Source organism: Rattus norvegicus, chromosome 2 (assembly GCF_021556685.1).
Source record: "Rattus norvegicus strain SHRSP/BbbUtx chromosome 2, alternate assembly SHRSP_T2T, whole genome shotgun sequence".
NCBI lineage: Eukaryota > Metazoa > Chordata > Mammalia > Rodentia > Muridae > Rattus > Rattus norvegicus.
The window spans coordinates 169,381,463-169,398,516 of record NC_141535.1 but is presented as its reverse complement, the minus strand read 5'-3'; the positions used below and the strand labels follow the sequence as shown (position 1 = coordinate 169,398,516).

The 17,054-nt window shown below is 40.8% G+C and overlaps 1 long non-coding RNA gene across 1 annotated transcript in view; it reads right to left on the bottom strand.

Annotated features, from left to right (window-relative positions):
• Positions 1–6,985: 6,985 nt before the first annotated feature.
• LOC147996314 (uncharacterized) overlaps positions 6,986–17,054 on the bottom strand; it is a 125,561-nt gene continuing 115,492 nt past the window's right edge. The window contains exons 3-4 of the long non-coding RNA XR_015671989.1: positions 13,674–13,745; positions 6,986–8,519 (exon numbers count right to left, since the gene is read on the bottom strand). This is a non-coding gene — a long non-coding RNA (uncharacterized LOC147996314). The remainder of the gene's footprint in view (positions 8,520–13,673; positions 13,746–17,054) is intronic.

Below are 17,054 nucleotides of genomic sequence, written 5' to 3'. Positions count from 1 at the left end.
TAATCTATGTCTCTTTATTGGGGAGTTGAGGCCATTGATGTTGAGAGATATTAAGGAATAGTGATTATTGCTTCCTGTCGTATTCATATTTGGATGTGAGGTTATGTTTGTGTGCTTTTCTTCTCTTTGTTTTGTTGCCAAGACGATTAGTTTCTTGCTTCTTCTAGGGTATAGCTTGCCTCCTTATGTTGGGCTTTACCATTTATTATCCTTTGTAGTGCTGGATTTGTAGAAAGATATTGTGCAAATTTGTTTTTGTCATGGAATATCTTGGTTTCTCCATCTATGTTAATTGAGAGTTTTGCAGGATACAGTAACCTGGGCTGGCATTTGTGTTCTCTTAGGGTCTGTATGACATCTGTCCAGGATCTTCTGGCCTTCATAGTTTCTGGCGAAAATCTGGTGTGATTCTGATAGGTCTGCCTTTATATGTTACTTGACCTTTTTCCCTTACTGCTTTTAATATTCTTTCTTTATTTTGTGCGTTTGGTGTTTTGACTGTTATGTGACAGGCAGTGTTTCTTTTCTGGTCCAATCTATTTGGAGTTCTGTAGGCTTCTTGTATGCCTATGGGTATCTCTTTTTTTAGGTTAGGGAAGTTTTCCTCTATGATTTTGTTGAAGATATTTACTGGTCCTTTGAGCTGGGAGTCTTCACTCTCTTCTATACCTATTATCCTTAGGTTTGATCTTCTCATTGAGTCCTGGATTTCCTGTATGTTTTGGACCAGTAGCTTTTTCCGCTTTACATTGTCTTTGACAGTTGAGTCAATGATTTCTATGGAATCTTCTGCTCCTGAGATTCGCTCTTCCATCTCTTGTATTCTGTTGGTGAAGCTTGTATCTACAGCTCCTTGTCTCTTCTTTTGGTTTTCTATATCCAGGGTTGTTTCCATGTGTTCTTTCTTGATTGCTTCTATTTCCATTTTTAATTCCTTCAACTGTTTGATTGTGTTTTCCTGGAATTCTTTCAGGGATTTTTGCGATTCCTCTCTGTAGGCTTCTACTTGTTTATTTATGTTTTCCTGGAATTCTTTCAGGCATTTTTGTGATTCCTCTCTGTAGGCTTCTACTTGTTCTCTAAGGGAGTTCTTCACGTCTTTCTTGAAGTCCTCCAGCATCATGATCAAAAATGATTTTGAAACTAGATCTTGCTTTTCTGGTGTGTTTAGATATTCCATGTTTGTTTTGATGGGAGAATTGGGCTCCGATGGTGCCATGTAGTCTTGGTTTCTGTTGCTTGGGTTCCTGTGCTTGCCTCTCGCCATCAGATTATCTCTAGTGTTACTTTGTTCTGCTATTTCTGACAGTGGCTAGACTGTCCTATAAGCCTGTGTGTCAGGAGTGCTGTAGACCTGTTTTCCTCTCTTTCAGTCAGTTATGGGGACAGAGTGTTCTGCTTTCGGGCGTGTAGTTTTTCCTGTCTACAGGTCTTCAGCTGTTCCTGTGGGCCTGTGTCTTGAGTTCACCAGGCAGCTTTCTTGCAGCAGAAAATTTGGTCTTACCTGTGGTCCCGAGGCTCAAGTTCGCTCGTGGGGTGGTGCCCACGGGCTCTCTGCAGCGGCAGCAACCAGGAAGACCTGTGCCGCCCCTTCCCGGAGCTTCAGTGCACCAGGGTTCCAGATGGTCTTTGGCTTTTTCCTCTGGCGTCCGAGATGTGTGTGCAGAGAGCAGTCTCTTCTGGTTTCCCAGGCTTGTCTGCCTCTCTGAATGTTTAGCTCTCCCTCCCACGGGATTTGGGTGCAGAGAACTGTTTATGCGGTCTGTTTCCTTCAGGTTCTGGCGGTGTCTCAGGCAGGGGTCCTGCCGCTCCTGGGCCCTCCCCCATGGGAGCCCAGAGGCCTTATACAGTTTCCTCTTGGGCCAGGGATGTGGGCAGGGGTGAGCAGTGTTGGTGGTCTCTTCTGCTCTGCAGCCTCAGGAGTGCCCACCTGACCAGGCGGTTGGGTCTCTCTCTCTCACGGGGTCTGGGTCTCCTGTATTTCATTAAGGGAGTTATTTATGTCATCCTTAAGGACCTCTATTATCTTCACGAGATGGGATTTTTAGGTCAGAATCTTGCTTTTCAGGTGCATTAGGTATCCAGGGCTTGCTGTGGTAGGAGAACTGGGTTCTTTTTTTTTTTTTTTTTTTTTTTTATTAACTTGAGTATTTCTTATTTACGCTTCGAATGTTATTCCCTTTCCCGGTTTCCGGGCAAACATCCCCCTAACCCCTCCCCCTCTCCCTCTATATGGGTGTTCCCTTCCCCATCCTCCCCCCATTACTGCCCTCCCCCCAACAATTACGTTCACTCGGGGTTCAGTCTTGGCAGGACCAAGGGCTTCCCCTTTCACCGGTGTTCTTACTAGGCCATTCATTGCTACCTATGAGGTTGGAGCCCAGGGTCAGTCCATGTATAGTCTTTGGGTAGTGGCTTAGTCCCTGGAAGCTCTGGTTGGTTGGCATTGTTGTTCATATGGGGTCTCAAGCCCCTTCAAGCTCTTTCAGTCCTTTCTCTGATTCCTTCAACGGGGGTCCCGTTCTCAGTTCAGTGGTTTGCTGTTGGCATTCGCCTATGTATTTGCTGTATTCTTGCTGTGTCTCTCAGGAGAGATCTACATCCGGTTCCTGTTGGCCTGTACTTCTTTGGTTCATCCATCTTGTCTAATTGGGTGGCTGTATATTTATGGGCCACATGTGGAAGAGAACTGGGTTCTTATGGTGCTAAGCAGCATTGGTTTCTGTTGCTTATGTTCTTGTGCTTGCCTCTTGCTATCTGGTTATCTCTGATGTTAATTGGCCTTGCTATCTTGGACTGGAACCTGTCCCTCCTGTGAGCCTGGCTGTGATGGACTTCCTCGAGTCAGGTTGTCTCCGAGTGTGGGAGCAGGTCTGGAGCACCCAATCTGTGAGCTTATGAGCTTAGTTGTGATAGACTTCCTGGGATCAAACTGACTCTGGGTGTGGGAGAAGGTCTGGTGGACTGCATCTGCACCAAGCAGAGTTGAGGGCCAGAAGAAAGATGTGTCTCCAGAAGGGTAGATAGGTCCTACATCCACTGGGTTCTGTGGGGGGTCCCAGTTAGGCCAGGCATTGGGGTGGAGGGGATCTCACCTTTGAGCCAGATTGTGCAGGACCTCCTGGAAGTTAGGCTGTTCATCTTGGTCTTCATTTTTTATTTAAAAAAAACCTCTCATAAATATAAATGACTTGTGGAATATTCTGAGTATTAAAGCCAATTGTTATTTCATTTATCTAATTGTAACAAAACATTTCTCATGGGTAGTAGGTAATTCAGTTTTAAAATAGTTGCTGAAATAATAATTTCAGTAGAAAAGACATCTTCCTCATTACATAGAATTCAAGGGGATCTTGAGTTGCACTGAATTTAAAGCATCACAGCTGCCATAGTGTTAGGCACTACGACAATTTAGCAGCTTTGCATCTATGGAGCAAGAAGTACACTTGCAACCTAAAGTTTTAATATTTAAAATTATTATATTTAATATTAATTTTTATATATTTAATATTATAATAATAGTTACTATTTAAAGAAAGAATCCTTTTGTTCCCCTGAAGCCAAAGCCATGAAGTAATGCATACTCAAGTGTCCAGCTCTTTTTTTCTTGATGACCAAGAACTTGAAATATATAGAGGGCAACTTTCTAAATATCCACCCCTACTATTTCTTTCTTTTTTTCTTTTTTAATTTTTTTTCAAAATTTTTGAGACAGTGTTCCTTTGTGTAGTCTTGGCTGTCCTGGAACTTGCTCTGTAGACCAGAATGTCCTTGAACTCACAGAGATCACCTGCCTCTGCCTCCTGAGTGCTGGGATTAAAGGCGTGTGCTACTGCCTCTTGGCAATATCTTCTTCTTTGTCATAGAAAACATTTTAATTATTCCCAGGATAATATACAGATAATAATAGATAAATAGACCAGAAACTTTATTAATGGTATTTCATAGAAAAATGCTCTTTAGCCTCTTCTTTTGGGGATCTGAGATGGAGAATATGAGAGGAGATGTTCAGTGTGTTAGAGACTAAGTAGGACAGAGACTTCCTAGCATCCAACTGTCTCTCTCTTTATCTCACTGGGGTGTATGGTCTGTGGCTTCTTTTTTTTTTTTTCAATAGCCCACAGTGAATAACGTAGTTTAATGACCCTAGTGGTATAAATCTCCGTGCATTAACAATGCTAGGAAATTATGGAGACATACTCATTATGTGAACAGCACAAACAGTATATTGAGCGATGATTAGAACCCAGAGGAAGTTCTTCACTCTGAGCTCTAACTGCATTTTGTTGTCTATGTTGAGGGCAGTGTATAAGTCTTTTTTTTCCCCATCTTTATTAACTTGAGTATTTCTTATTTACATTTCAATTGTTATTCCCCTTCCCGGTTTCCGGGTCAACATCCTCCTAACCCCTCCCCGTCCCTGGTCTGTAGTTTCTTACCTCTTGGAGGTCATGATGTTTACCACCTTGTTGCTATAGATAATTGAATTGTCACACAAGAAAATGACCATATTTTCACTCTCTCTCTCTCTCTCTCTCTCTCTCTCTCTCTCTCTTTCTCTTTGGATTCACTTACCTAAGGAAGAACATTTGAAATATTTTCAAACTTTCTTTTATGTTCCTTTTAGGTTGGGGAAATCTCGGGACCTCAATAAGTAATTATTGTTTGAAGTTTTACATTTATCATCACAATATAAATAAGAATCTAAAATTCAGCAAAGATTTCAAGTTGGTCTTTTCAAATATATGTCAATTTTATTGTTCCTTGAAAATGCATTATCTATTGTCAGAGAAAAGAGTAGGGCGATAATAACTAACCAAAAATGGAGGCAGAAAGAATTTTCCTAGCTCCTCTGTGTTCTTCATCCATATATACTGTAAATCCTGACTTTCTAACATGAGAGAGTGGAGGAATTTAAAATCATGTTAATCACTGTAACATTCTCAGCTGGAGAAGAAAATCAAATAGCTGAAATTATGCTAAAAATAAATTCTCCAGATTTGCCGGATTGGGCTACATTGGACTGTAAACAAATGTTCTCTCTTGGAAAGCTAATCCTGCCCGGCTTTTGACTTTCCTGGGAGATTGCTCTAATAGGCTTTTAAGCTGCGTGTTGGATAATTGTTTCCACAACTAGCACAGATTGCTTTTCTCAAAAGAAAAAAAAGATGAAAATGAAAGTTCTGCCCAATTAAAATAGGACTATTAATAGCTGTCTGTGTGGGAACGGAAAAGACAAGTCTTCAAAAGCCCAGGCAATGCATTGCAAAAATGTGGATTTTCTCAGCAGCTGAGAATTAGGTGAAAAGCTTAAGATGTACAAAGAAACAGAACAGTTCATCTTGCCTTTGCATCCTTCGCCAGGGAGGAGTACATGCCCCTGTGAGAATTCCCACACATCTCAGATAGTGCGAAGCTGGCCAGTGTATAAACTCTGGAAAGAAATCCTCCTTTGGTTTATGTTAGCAAGCCCAGTCACTTCCTGAGTCCTTCTTTCTCAGCCATGAGCTATTTTCCATCAGGGAAAAACAGCAAACAACTTTCTCCCTGTAGCTGCAGTCAATCTCAGTAGCAAAACACAACCCCCAGGAGCAAGATAACATTGTCATCATTCAGAGGCTGGGAGCGGTAGCCCCAGCATCTCTATAAGCGTGCCTCCTTCTTTTTATTGGCAGATGTTTTACTTAAAAAAACATAATCAGGATTTGTGAAGATTCACCTTGGTCATAGCCAAAGCTCATGAATATTCACTAATCTCCTCCTGTCCCAGTTGTTCCTCCAGCTGCTCACAGCACTCTGAGCCACATGTGGCTCCTGATTTTGTCCAGAGCTGTACACACAGGAGGAAAGCATCTGTTTGTTATTTACATCCTGAGCACGTGAGCACCGGCTTAATTCATTTCACAGTCCCCAAGGCCCCCTCCAAATGCTACTGCTTACAGAAAACCAGTGCCGATGTCATATCGGTCACCTTAACTGAGCTCTTTCTACAGGCATGCACAAAGCTATAGCATCATCATTTGCTCTCAGAAGTGAAGCCTCGCTGTAAAGGGCCTGTAGGAGTGGGCTGAGGTAGCTTGGGACCTATAGAACTCTTAGGACAAGGTGTGCAGATTGCACATAAAGAGTGAAAACACGTTCTGCCTTTCTCCACCCATCCAGCACTTCCCTACAGACCTCTCTGTGCTCCCCAGTCTCTACAACACCAGTGTATTTTCTTATTACCATGTTTCCAATCATTCCTATTTATGAGAGTTATTCTGGACTAATGCAAATTTCTAAGCATCTCAGTCCAATTCCCCAGTGAATGGCTCTCAGCTATTAGGCTGGGCAATTGTTCAATTGTTTGTCCTGTTCAAATTGGCCAGCAGGGCCTGAGAAGAACAAGGCTTTCATCATTTTGTAGAGAGCTATAGACATGTTATTAGAGCACCCTTCTGCAGCGTGGCGTCAAAGAACCCTGTTTATATGCAGAGTGGCGTGAATACAAGCTCCATCTTGACTAACACCTGAAGACACCCTGCAATTTATTCGGAGACTGCTTTACTATTCAGACACTCCTGCGTTTCCAGTGTTCATTGTTGTGTTCTTTTTCCTTGGGTATTAGTGATGAATCACTGATAGGTAGAACCATCTTTGAAGGACTAAGTGAAAATAAAATCCCAGATGCTTGGCAGTCATTCTTCTGATACACAGTTGTGTTGGTCTGGCTTCTGTAAAAGTATTCACAGGCTATTTTATAGTTCCTAAGCAAATTCAAATCAATCTCTTTAAAGGATATGATGTGTACTAGGTCTTCTATGAGTATGTTTCCTATGCTACCAGTATTAAACTCAACCTCTCAAATACAGAGTGAAGATTTGGAACTACTCTTCCAGAAAACTGTTCTCTTTGGATATGCTGGTCTCTTTGGAATAAACTGAAGCAATTCTCTCTGAGTATAAAACAGGGACTCACTTTGATTAATCAGGTTCACACAGGGGTAAAAGCAGATGTGCAATAGAGTTTCTATTTATTACAGAGCCCAGAGCATTTGAGTGTGAATTCCCACATGTAAAAGTTTGGCTATTAACTGGACATTAATTGGAACATTAATACGAAGTACTTTAAGCTTACAAAAACAGACAATATGGATGCATTATGCTTCGAAGTTCTTCTTAGTATATAATTAATAATGGTACTACTTGGAAATCAGAAAACATACAACATAATACAATATAACACAAGGTTTCTCATGACATTTGTCTCAGATGTTTGCCCAATGCCTAGAAGACATTTATTTGCTGAATGAATGTGAGTTTATAAGAGGGTAATAGGAATGGCCTAATTAATACATTAGTTAATAACAAATTCCCTATTAAGATTAGTGTTCAGGGTTGTATAAAATGATGACAGAAAATGATAAGATTAGAGTTGAGAGCAGATTTCAGTGATTTATGGACCTTGAGTGAGAGGAGGGAGTATCGGGATATGGTCTCTAAATCCTGATGCCATGAGTAATGAGACTAAAGAGCACAGTCTCAGACCAGGTAAAGATAAATTCACAAAGTAAAATCAAAGCAGGAACTTGTGCTCGCATCTACCATGTGAGCCGTGTAGACTGCTCCAACAGCAACCGTATGACTTACTCATCCCCCAAATGAGCAAAGTGTCATAAAATAGATCTGTGTTCATCAACTGTTATCACTGAAGTGAACTAGCTGGAACAGTCTGCTTATTAAGCAAAGGGAGCTTTATTTTGGCTTATGATTCTGAAGGCTGCTGCCCAAGAGAAGCAGGTGATTGTTTCTGGTGAGGATACTAGGTAGCAATGTAGAGGAGTGTGTGGTAGAACAAACCATTCATAACAGGGATCAAGAATCAGTGAGATAAGAGTTTCACAATTCTCTGGACTTACCACCAGGCCCTTAAAGGTGCACTACCTTCCAAGATCACCAATCCATGGTCTTTAGCCTGTGGACCGTCATGTGGATCATCATGTTGTCTGCATTTTAATCAGATAGACTTTGTGTAATGACTGATGTCTGCTGAAAACTGAAGACAAATTATAAAAGTAAGTTTTTAATTAGGTTTAACTAGGGTTAGAGTCCATGACTATGATGAAATGACATAGCAGCAGGTTCAGCTGAGAGCTCACATCTTAATCAATGGTGCAAGCCTTGTCTCTAAGAACATTAGGGACCATGAAAGGAACAGTTAGTGGGTGTCTTAGTTAGGGTTTTACTACTGTGAACAGGCACCATGACCAAAGCTACTCTTCAAAGGACAACATTTTATTGGAACTAGCTTACAGGTTCATAGGTTCAGCTCATTATCATCAAAGTAGGAAAATGGCAGTGTCCAAGCAGGCATGGTAGAAGAGGACCTGACAGTTCTACATCTTCATCTGAAGGCTGCTAGGAGAAGAAGCTTCCAGGGAACTAGGATGAGAGTCTTGAAGTCCACACCCACAGTGACACGCTTCTTCCAACAAGGCCATACTACTCCAACAAGGCCACATCTCCTAATAGTGCCACTCCCTGGGACAAATATATAGAAACCATCACAGTCCACTCTCTGGCTACCAAGAGGCTTATTCAAGTATATGAGTCTATGGGAGACATACCTAAACGTAGCTTAATAAAAAAATACATTTAGTCCATCTTTCAAATTTGCCATAATCTATAGCAGTCCCAAAAATGTTAAAGTCCAAAGTGTAACATCTCTTCTAAGATTCATCCAATCACTTAACTATAATCTCCAAAGTAAGACAGGAAACCAGCTGGGCAAACTCCAAACTTTTCATCTTCATGTCTAATGTCAAAGTGATTTTCAGATCTCTAATTCCTTTCTTATGCTTGTTGACTGCAACAAACTTATTTCTCCTGGGCTGGTTTCACTCCCTGTTAGCAGCTTTCCTTGGCAGCTATCTCACGGCTCTGGCATCTTTAACATAGTGGGGTCTCCAAGTTAACTTTAGCTTCATAGCTTCTTGTTCCAATGTCTGGGATCCATACATAATCTTCTGGGCTCCTTCAAAGGGCTTGTGTCACTTCTCCAGTTCTGCCCTCTGTAGCACACTTGGCTCTGATTGACAGTACTCTGCTGCTGGTGCTGTTATTGGTGATCTTCCCATGGTACTAGCTTATCTAATACACTGGGGTCTTCCACTACAACTAGGCTTTACTAGCAATAGGCTGTTGATGATTGTGTTTGTTAACTAGTATCTAGGAATCTAGGGTTAGCTTGATTGAGGTGAATCTAGGTTCTGGTTACTGAAAATTAGTTTGTTGAGGGGTTATTCTATTCCTTGATTTCTATTGCCCTCTCTGTATCTCAGGAAAGTATAGTGGCTGTAGGTTGCCTGGTAGGGAATTGCAGGTAAATGGAATAGAGGAATAGAGGTCATGTAGTAGAAGGGCCTCTCCTGGGAGGATCCTGTTCACATCTTGAGGAGGGGTCCACAGAGGGTTGGAGGTATGGTGGAAAGAAGGATCCTGTAAGTAGGTACAGTAAGGCAACTAAATATATGGAGATTCAGAGATGAGATGGCTAGAGGGACTTTGGATCCAAATGAAGAGTTGGAGTTCCCGGTGAATGGAGTTGAGGCAAGTGAAGAGGCACCTGAAACTGACTTGGCTGTGGGTGAGAATGGAGAGGTCGTGATGGAAGACAGAAGTGTGATTACCTACCAGAGTCCTTGCTTGGTTGAGTCATTAGGGGTATCAGGTAGGTTTTTTAGGTTTGAGGGCCAACATAAAGAAAGAGAAATGGGTTAGAAGTAGGATCCGAGAGTCTACAGAAAGGAGGAAAACTGGGTCTCTCACAAGGTTTAGTTGGATCCCCATAAAATTGAGATAGGATAGGGAGACAGACCTCTGTAAGTACTCTGCTCTCAAGCTGATAATGAGTCTAGAGAGATTGTAATGGAGGACAGGAAGTAAGTGAAGATCACCTGTGTGAGTCCCAGCTTTGTGTGGCCCATACCCATTTTGTTTGTCTGCCTTTTGATGGACATCTGTTCTAGTTTCTGTAAATAATCCTGCAATAGGCATGGCTGTAAACATAAATTGTGTTGGGTTTATCCTGAATATATGCAAAGAAATGGTGTAGGTGCTTACACTACATCTACAGTGAGAAAACACAGAGAACAGGAAGTGGGGCTGGGCGAGCACCTAGAGATCTACTGCTTTCATTTAACTATGATCCCTAAGGATTCTAGGGATCAACGCTCACCAACAGCCACTAGCTAGAGGCCAAGTGTTCAAATACAGGAGTGACTGGCTATGCATTATTGGGACCACGTCATTTGACAGTTTCAAGCCTCATGTAATTTTTGTCTACTCAAACCCTTCTTTCTTTGACAGAATAGTGAGCTGTGCTGGGTGGAACTCCAGATCATATGCATGCTTTTAATAAGGTTTCTACCCTGAGTTTACACCCTCAGCCCCTCGGTTCCTCTTCATTTAAATCCTTCATCCTCAAGCTGAATGTATGACAATAAGACCCTTACTGACACATTTTTAAAAAGACATCAAGGTGGTTAATATTAGGGAGAACCAACTGAAGAGCCAGGCCTAGGATAGCAGAGCTGCTCATAACCTGTCTGCCTCAGTCACTGAGGAGATACACATTGGCATTTACAGATGCTCTTCACCGTTTTATTCCCACCTATCACTGCAGAAGTGGCTTTCCCTTATTTTAGTAAGTATTCTTCTGCTTGCATTGACCTTGGGATTTCAGGGGGTTTAGGACTTTTTTTTTCTGTGCAGGTTTATTTTTCAAAGCTGTCTTGAAGAATTTCATATTAGGAGAAAATTACTTGTAGTTATTTCACATGTCAATCCTGTCATTTCTGCCAGTGCAGCCCATTGTGATTCAGTGGCGAGGTGAGTCCTTGAATTTTTATTGTCACTTTCCTTTGGAGAATGGAGCACATTCCTCCCTCTGTCTCCCAGTGAACCTGTGTCACAGTGAGTCTTGTCATTTAATTGTTTCGATGATAAATGAGAGCCGGTTTACCCTCTCATCTCCTCGTCAGAGAGACAGTTCTCTAACCGAGGTTTTCAGCACTTAAATCTTTTGTTGAACATGTTCTTAAATAACTGTGATTTCTTAAGCATACCCATTTAAAGTTAATAAATCAATTGATAGATTAATGACAAGCTAAGCTTCTTTTCCTGGGGCCTCTACAAAGCCTGTTATTTAGAAGTTGACTAAGAAAGGATAATCGAATGTCTCCTTTAAACCTCCATATTTACAGGCATATGTTATATTCTTGCAGTTTCTCTATGTCAACACTTGGTTGTTAATAATGCAAGACACTGTGCCCCATTAGAGAGCCAGAGAAGCAATCCTTAAACCTTCAAGGATTGTTTGCTTTAATGTGTACTAGGTACGTAATGTACTTTACATACATTATAATTTCACAGGTACAAGGATGGGAATTTAAGCCTTTCTCCTCTGCCTCAGGAAAAGCCGCCTCTGTTCTCTGCATCTGAGAGGGGCCAAGTTCTTCCTTATGGGAAATGCTATTTGTGAATGAAATCCAGGCCACTCTCTGAAGCTCTGTCCCCATCGGGTTGGGTGAATGTAGCATCCACACTCATGAACGCTGAAGTCTGACGGAATTACCACAAAGAGCCTTCGTGACATCAGATGGCTGTGCCTCACTCCCTGCTTACAGAAAGGAACAGCCTTTTAAGGCCAGTATATTTTTAAGAGCCATGATTTAAGTTAAGTAGGACTTATTAAATCTCACTTGGCTAAAACTCTGAAAGAAAATGAAGTTTTGTGTCCACTGGCAGGGGCTGTGCGGTAGGCTAAAACCACAGAGAAAACTTCCAACTGAGAGACCCCATCTCTGCTGTTTTGCTGACTGAATGAACCTGGAGAAGAAAGGGAAATCACACTGGAATGATTCTATTGCGTGATTCAATTGCTGATTTCTGGGTTAGTTTCATTGGAAGAAACCAGTTTTAAAAAGGAAGTATATAAAATAGCTTTTATAGGAACTTCGCCTCCCATAGGAATGATCTTGATTTGTCCCTCCCTGGTCACAATGACAGACATGCCATTGATTGGAATCTTCCTTTCACTGACAAGATTCACAGGTGTGGTGAGGATGCCTCACAACCATGCACATCACAATGTCACAAAGACCAGACTCACTGGTTACATACAGGCAAAACTCACTGCACAAATCTAAAAATCTTACGTTTAGAAAAATGCCTCTATCTCTGTGTTAAATCTCCTTTATATACACCACCCTCAAATAGTCAGGAAAACAGTACGTTATTCCCTACAAAGTAAGGTTATTTATCTCAGAAAAAACAAAAAAGAATAAAGTAGCAGCAATTACCTCAAAACTCAAATTCAGAGAGAAATTGCTGGGTTTAAAAAAAAGATAATGGAAACAAAGCTTATGATTGGCAGAAAATAAAGGATGGAAATCTCTACAAGGAAGGGAGATACTAAATAACTGCAATTTTCCTAAATTAAGGGGAATATATATATATATATATTCATTCATATTCCAACTGTTTCTGTATGCATGGCAAGCATTACTAGCCCTTGGTTTCTTTCCAACATAATATTTTTATTGATTAGTTGGAAATTTCACATCACTCACCCTGATCACACTCATTACCCAGTACACCCCGGTTCATTCATCCCCAACACTCATAACCTACCCACCCATCCTCAAAAACAACAAGAAGAAAAAGGCAGAAGTCTAATTTGTGTTGCCCATAATATTCTGAGGAAAGCAGTCATTTTAAAATATCACCCCTTTTACCCAGAGTTGAAGCAGAGCCAGGTGGCAATGAGTAATAGATGCTAAATGTGGCAACTTGGAGTCATAACCCCGACTCTCTGTGGTACCATGACACTGGTAGACTAAAATCAGCCTACATGGGGGCAATGTATACAAAGCGTGGCAACATACAAAACTGGCCGTCAAGTAAGAATTCTATCAGAAACCAGTTACTGAGGTTGCCCTGCCTCTCATGACACTTTCTCTAAGCTGTGGTTAAATGAGATCGATGTTAACTGCAATAAAGCTTATGCCATCTCTCTGACTCCCAGAACCTATTGTGTTCCCACTATAACACTGTCCTGATCCCTTAAACGCTAACATGAATCTCCTACTGTTTGCTCTGTCTTCCCACACATACCACCTTGCCCCACTGAAGCTGCATACAAGGTGAATGAGAAAGCATTTTTTTCTAGATCATCAGTCATGGTCCCTACACCCTTATCTGGTAGTTGCCATCCTGCATAGTTACAGGGAAATGAGCTGGTTTAGAAAGCTGAAATTACAGACAGAATAACCAGAATGGCGGAGGGTTAGTTGGAAGGGGTGAGATGAAGAGTTTCCTTCATTGGATAGGTCAGTGCATGCTTCTTCATGATGTGGGAAACAAACTGATACCATTAAATACCATTAACAGCTCAAAAACATGACCTCTCTTCATGCAAAAAATTCACTGAATGGAAGAAATACACACTTAAGTAGGGGTAAATTTTATGATCCTCATTATATAAAAGTTTCAGGGGAAGAATGGAAAGAATAAATGGATTGGAAATACCACAGTGAGTTGTAGTTACAACTAAAAGCCAGCACTTCTCAATGTTTTGTAAAATGTCATCTTTGAGGTTTATTAATTTGATTTTACGGGTGTAAGTGCTCTTACCTGGATGTGTGTACGTGTACCACAGGCATGCCCAGCATTTGCACAGTCAGGAGAGTGCAGAATCGGACAGAGCTGGAAAAATAGATGTGTGTTAGCCACTGTATTTATGGCTTCTGCAAACTGAACTCAGGCACTCAACAAAAGTAGAGAGAGATCTTAAATTCTGAGCCACTTCTCCAGCCCTAAGGTCATCGCTTTCAACATAAGATGTTTAGCTAGACAGTGAGAGCTCTGTGTAGTAAGCAGCAGTGTATTTGTAAATGCAGGGATGTGTTTTTCTCTTATAGCCATGCCATTTCCAATAAACAGTTATCCTTTTGAGACAAATGCAAACCAAACTGAAATTCAAATTCATTGGTATGCATGTTGAAAACTGACAGTCTCAAAACACACTCCAGAATAGGCTTTGGAGTTTTCATTCTGACCATCCTTCCGTGTAACAATGCTTCAGACCTGTATATTATTTCGCAGTTTATAGAATACCGTAACCTTTCCAGTCTCATTCCCATTCCATTTCTACGACATCCCCTAGGGGATACAAGAAATACTCCACTTCACATAATATTTATGTTAACTACAGCTTAGAGAGCTTCTGAGAAGTCTCAGGAAGCTTAGGAAATTGTTTCTGATGTTTCCTTTCTTCTTCTGTCATTGTATGAAAGAGGAAAAATAATGATGTGTAGTTCTTGCTTTAATATGTCAATCATGACCTGTGTCTTGAGCTAATTTGGCTTCATGCTATGTTAAAATGCAAAGTGTGGCTATTATTATTTGTAGCAATTTTACATTTCGAACGTGATAATAGCTGCCATTAGGAACTGAGCATTGTGTGGCAGGTGGTGCTAAACACTTTAGGTACAAAACCTCATTTAACACGAGAAAGGATATTATAATCTCTACGTTGACAGAAATGAAACTACAAAGACTGACTTCAAGACCTCATACCATTAGGTGGAAGCTTGAAGAGGGCACACATTTTACCTCTTGTGTATTTCTTTCCTTATCGACTGCTAGCTTCTTCCTCTACTCAGGCCTACTCACTCCAAGGATTTGGTTTGCTTTGTTTTCAATAAACCCAAATATATTCACTTTGTGATCAAATAGAGTGAAAGTAAATCACATGACATAATTCCTGTGGTTATACCTTTCTTCATAGTTTTTGTCATCGACCATTTACCAAAAATTAAATAGAAGGCAAAGCAAATAGTACAGGGCTCCAGAGTCAGACCGGTTGATCTTGCTTGTTTGCTGGACCACACTATACAAGTTATTTGTATTTTATCATATATGTTTCCTTCACTATAAAATGGGGATAAAACTGAGTCTCTGGCTAATTGTGGTTTGAATATATATATATACATATATATATATATACATTACAATGAACATATTTAACACTATAACATTGCTTAGAATTGCAAAAATTACAAAAATATTGTTCAGAACTTTTTTTTAAGGCATCATGTTGTACTCAGGAAAATATTTTAGTTAGAAACCTAAATTTCTTCATATGTCACAAGAGAAAAAAGATAAACCTTGCTAATTTCACTCTAGTTTGCTGTTGCTCTAGAAGAAAATGTTACGAAGTGGAGAACTTATCATTTTAAATGTGACAATTATTATTTAGTTCAGAGAACTGGACAGAAACCTTCTTCTCAGCCTCCCCAAAGGCAGAACGAGGTGGAAAACAACCCGAACAGCTTACAGTGAGGGGAGGGGAGGCTGCCTTGACCTTAGACCCTGCCTGTCCCTAGCTGGGCCCACCTTAGATCCATTCTCAGCAGCATGAGCGAGGGCTCCGGCTGGCAGACAAATACTGCAATTGTATTTTCCTCAGTTCCTGATGCAGAGAAAACACTGTGTTCGTTCCACTCAGTTAGCTCAAATTAATGAGACTTCACTATGTTGATGAAAGCTCATTAATATTTTAGAGCCTTTGGATGCCGTTATTTTTAACTCTTCATCTGACTCCTTACCCCCTGAGGTTTTCAGGATGAGTGCGGGCAGCTACATTCATCCTCACCGACTTGCTGTAAACATAAAGGTGAAATGTTTCGCATCAAAAGTATCCAAACCCTTTAGGAAACAGGTGCCTGGAGATTTGGCGCGCTCCCCAAACTGCCACAGAGTCTCCTCTAGAGTTCTTCACTTGTGGTGTGGGTTCCATGCATCGTCTACACAGCTCCATAATAAAAAGGCCCTTGGCTACGCTGTTTTCCAAAGACTCCATTTACTCATTAAAATGGTGTGTGGCCCACTGTGACTGGTCTCTGAATGTGGTTAGCACTCAAGGTCTCTGTGGAAGTTGGCCTGATCCAGAAATATGGCTTCGTGGGAAAAGACTGTGGTTGCTGTCACCCACTTACCTTCTAACTACTCCAATTCCGTTATCTTCTGTAAAGAACCCCATTGAAGACATAATATTCTGACTGCTGTGAGTGTAAATAAATGCTCAGTTTCCAGCCTGACCTTTATGACTCACTTTAAGCTCTTATGTATCCTATGCTGATCACTTCTGGCCTCTCTCTTTCCCAGTGTTTCCAGACTGTTTCCTGTGAGCCTTCAACAAAGGGTTTAGGAAGCCCCACCCCTCCTATTATTCCTTCTAATGGTCTCTGGTATCTTAAACTACTTGTCGCAGGCAGCTTCTTTATAAAGGTGACCTCCCTGTGTGCTAGAGACTCACTTTTGAAAATGTCTCACAGTTGAGTTTTAGTTGTAATCCATCTGTTCCTATGATCTTCAAGGCAAAGGGGACATAGCCAAACTGGTGACCAGCTGAAACCCCTCACTAGTCTTGAGGTATACAGCTCTACTCCATTTTAGAAAGAGGTGGGCTTTCTGCAGCACTGTTCTATCCAGAGAAACCCTCCCCAGTCCTCACATATCAGAGCTGCTTCAAAGCTGCACTCATAGTGCCTTCACTGTGTGTACATCTGTTACAGAACACTGTTCTTGTTTTGTATTGTTCTGTTTTTTAACCTTCATTCTGTATATTATAAAAGATGCTGATATGTTGTCTTTCTTGGAAATAACAGACTGATTAGTATCTATTGAGCCTACTGCTTCAACAAATCTGAATTATTTATATTTTAGAGCATTTAATTATTTAGATACGTGACCTTCTGCACATGAGGCGTACCTATTTTGAAATCAGAAAAAAAAATCATTTTACAAAATGATGGTTCATCCAGAAACTCTCCCAGGGATGATACTCTGATTTGGTCAACAGATTAAATCAGTAGCTAACAGACATTTAGGTTATCTTTAAAAACTGTAATTAAATTTTAGATGATGCTAAATTTGAAATAATGTTTATGATTTTAGTATGAGAGAAGAGATTTCAAAGCAGCCTGATAGGATATTAGAGGCCAGATAAAT